Here is a 3,188-nt window from a genome sequence, read left to right on the forward strand (position 1 = left end):
TACCCTGTGCACTCACAATAAAACCAAGAAATACAAGTCTATCTATACAAAATGTGCATTTGTTAAGTTTAGCATACAACTTTTCAGTCCTTAAAGTTTGTAACACTATCCTAACATGCTCAACATGATCATTAAGAGACTTGCTATAGATGAGTATATCATCAAAGTATACAACCACAAACTTTCCTAAGAAGGCATGCAATACATGGTTCATAAGCCTCATGAATGTACTAGGTGCATTAGATAGTCCAAAAGGCATAACTAACCATTCATACAAACCATACTTAGTTTTAAAAGCAGTTTTCCATTCATCACCTGGTTGCATTCTAATTTGATGGTAACCACTCATTAAATCAATTTTAGTAAAGTAAGTTGCCCCATGCAATTCATCCAACATATCATCAAGGCTAGGGATAGGGTGTCTGTCACACCTTACCTTACTGTAAGATATGGCATGTCGCCCGTAATATACTTAATAAGCACTTAAGCCTTATAAATGCTTACTAAGTATACTACAAGGGACTTAATACTGTTGATTCATTCATTTATCTCTTATAGAAAAGTAGATTTAATTATTAAAAGTAAAACTCCTTTTGGTTCTTTCATCTGTTATCAACAAATGTTTTTTTTTTTTTCCGTAATTTACTAAACATATGAAACATAACTTCCATTAAACTCAATATGATTTCTTAAACATCAATTATATTAGCAAAAACATAAAATGGTTCCATAACCCATAAGCCCATGGATGGTTTAATTACATACTGAAATCCTTTTCACACCTTAGATACATAATAGAAATTCATACAATCATAATTTACATGTATCTGCTCAAATATACATAGATGTTCTGTTAATGTTTAATACATCATACATATTCCAAAAGAAGTCAAATATACAATAGCTACATCAGTAGCATACTATCTACATCAAACAAAAACGATCTTCTCCTAGTTCTTTTTCCTTGCCTTTTCCTGCGATAGCACAAAAGCAACTATCGCTAAGCATTTTGCTTAGTGGTGTACTATTATAAAATAAACACAAATTTATCAAATCAAATTCTTTATGTGAAATAATGAATCATAAGTCATAAACCCACCATGTTAAAGGAAATAAGAAAACAAAACAATACCATTTAAATCACGAATTCATAATGTAGTCTTTACAGCTTTTATAGAATCAATTCCGAGGGCCATCAGTGTCTAATGTGCACATCTAGACCTGCTATCTACAACCTCAATCTGTGATATGATTTCAACAGAAGAGGGAGCAATCTACAACCTCAACATGGAGGGAGAATTTCACATCAATCATATATCATCTAGCGATGATATCCATATTCAATCGATCGTAATATCAACTTCAACAAATGAAGTGATATTCAGGGTAATAACCATGTCTATATCGGCTGTAAGACTTTTAAACCATTCCATTCATGTAATAATATTAAAATCACTGTGGGCAACATTTCATTTCGCAAACACTACTAAAATCATTCAGTCATGGCCACCCCTCATACTACAGTTATCAATTGGCCAACATCCTCCTCTTTCAAGGTATAAGAATCATAAATTTCATTTACATATGTCATTAGGTCGTATGCTTTCAAAATAAGCTTTGTTCTTTAAAAACATATGAAAGCATTAATACTTTTTCTAGTTATGATTCATAAAGTAAATCCAATGAAAATATTTTGCAAAATCAAAATCATTTTGTTTAAATAAAAGTAGGAAAGGCATAGTACACTAACCTGAGCTAGAAGGCTCCCCTAGCCTTTTTCCTCTATCAACCACCCTCTCCTCAACTCCCTTTCTCTCAAAAGCTGTAGCATGAGATTAATACTCATATTAACTTCATACTACACAATATACACACATGCATTTCTATAGGAATGCAAATTAAGCATTAGAATGCTGTGTCATGCTTTTTCTTTCCTTTTTACTATGCTTGTCCAAGTGTCATATGACCTTAGTTTAAGCATGAAACACTTCATATCCAACACTTAACCACATCCTAGAAACCTACTACTAACAATTAAAACAATAGAAGTCAATGGCATGCTAAATTCATTCAATGTTTATGAAATGCAGAATTTCAGCATATGAGCAGCTTGCATTCCGTTGGCTATATCTTAATTTCCTCATATCCATTTGCCCTGAAATTTTTACAGCATGTTTCCAACATCTTAGAGTACTTCCCTGTAAAATTTCATAATTTTTAAAGCTCATTTGCATTTTCAAATGACATAATTATAGAATCTGAATTCCAGTTTTTCTCATGCTGAGCAGCCTGCATTGATTTAATTATAACTCCATTTCCTTTTATCCAATGGCCTTTCCCTTTTAACACGACCTACCCAACATCTCAGCCTATCTCCATATAAAATTTCATGAATTTTGAAGTTCATTTGCTTAGTCAAACAGGTCAATTACAGAAGCTGAAGTTCAGACAGCCCAACTGTAACAGGTCCAGCAATGATATGTTTGCTTAAGCATTCTCAACTCAATTCCAGCACAAATTCATGCAATTCAACTCTTCTATTACTTACATAACATCATAATATAAGATATATCAGAATCCCTAGGTCATGGCATATCAAATACAAACTCAAAATCATCCATCTTGGTGAATTATGCAAATTAGACTTTGAATTCATGCATAACTAGTTTCACTCATCTTAAATCACCTTAAACTCAAGTCTAATCACTTCATCTTCACCAAATCAGAATGAACAAGCAAGCACCTCACTTCAAAGTTCATGGAATTCAAAAATTAATCCATAGAAAAGAAGGAGGAAGTGAAGATAACTAACCTTTTCTTAAGAATTACTTGAAAATTCCTTGATTTTCACCTCCTTTTTGCTTGATTTGTAATCAAAACTCTTCTCCTCTCTTCTTGACCAACGTGAGCTGTAAAAATGGGTGGAAAATGGCATGGTTATCTCCACCTCTTCATAATAATATATACTAAACATTATTAAAAATTCCTTCCATGTCCTTTAAATGAAAATTGCACTATAATCCTCCCTTTTGTTTTCCCTTCATCCTTTGGCACTCTAATCTTTTTAATCACTTCACTTTAGTCCTAGTAGGTATCAACCAAGTGTATTTAATATTTTAAACCCCACTTAAGAAAGGTCATACTGAAATTACCGGTTTTCGGGCTTTCCGGGTAAAATCGTACTTTCT

The 3,188-nt window shown here is 32.7% G+C and overlaps 1 long non-coding RNA gene across 1 annotated transcript; it reads right to left on the reverse strand.

Annotated features, from left to right (window-relative positions):
- Positions 1–745: 745 nt before the first annotated feature.
- On the reverse strand, positions 746–2,922 carry LOC149497621 (uncharacterized). The gene is made up of 3 exons (XR_016320230.1): positions 2,813–2,922; positions 1,751–1,822; positions 746–974 (listed from the first exon to the last, which is right to left on the reverse strand). It is a non-coding gene; the product is annotated as an uncharacterized LOC149497621 (long non-coding RNA).
- Positions 2,923–3,188: the final 266 nt, after the last annotated feature.

The sequence above is a fragment of the Jatropha curcas genome, chromosome 3 (genome assembly GCF_041381405.1).
Source record: "Jatropha curcas cultivar XTBG-Jc1 chromosome 3, XTBG_Jcur_1.0, whole genome shotgun sequence".
Classification (NCBI taxonomy): Eukaryota; Viridiplantae; Streptophyta; class Magnoliopsida; order Malpighiales; family Euphorbiaceae; genus Jatropha; species Jatropha curcas.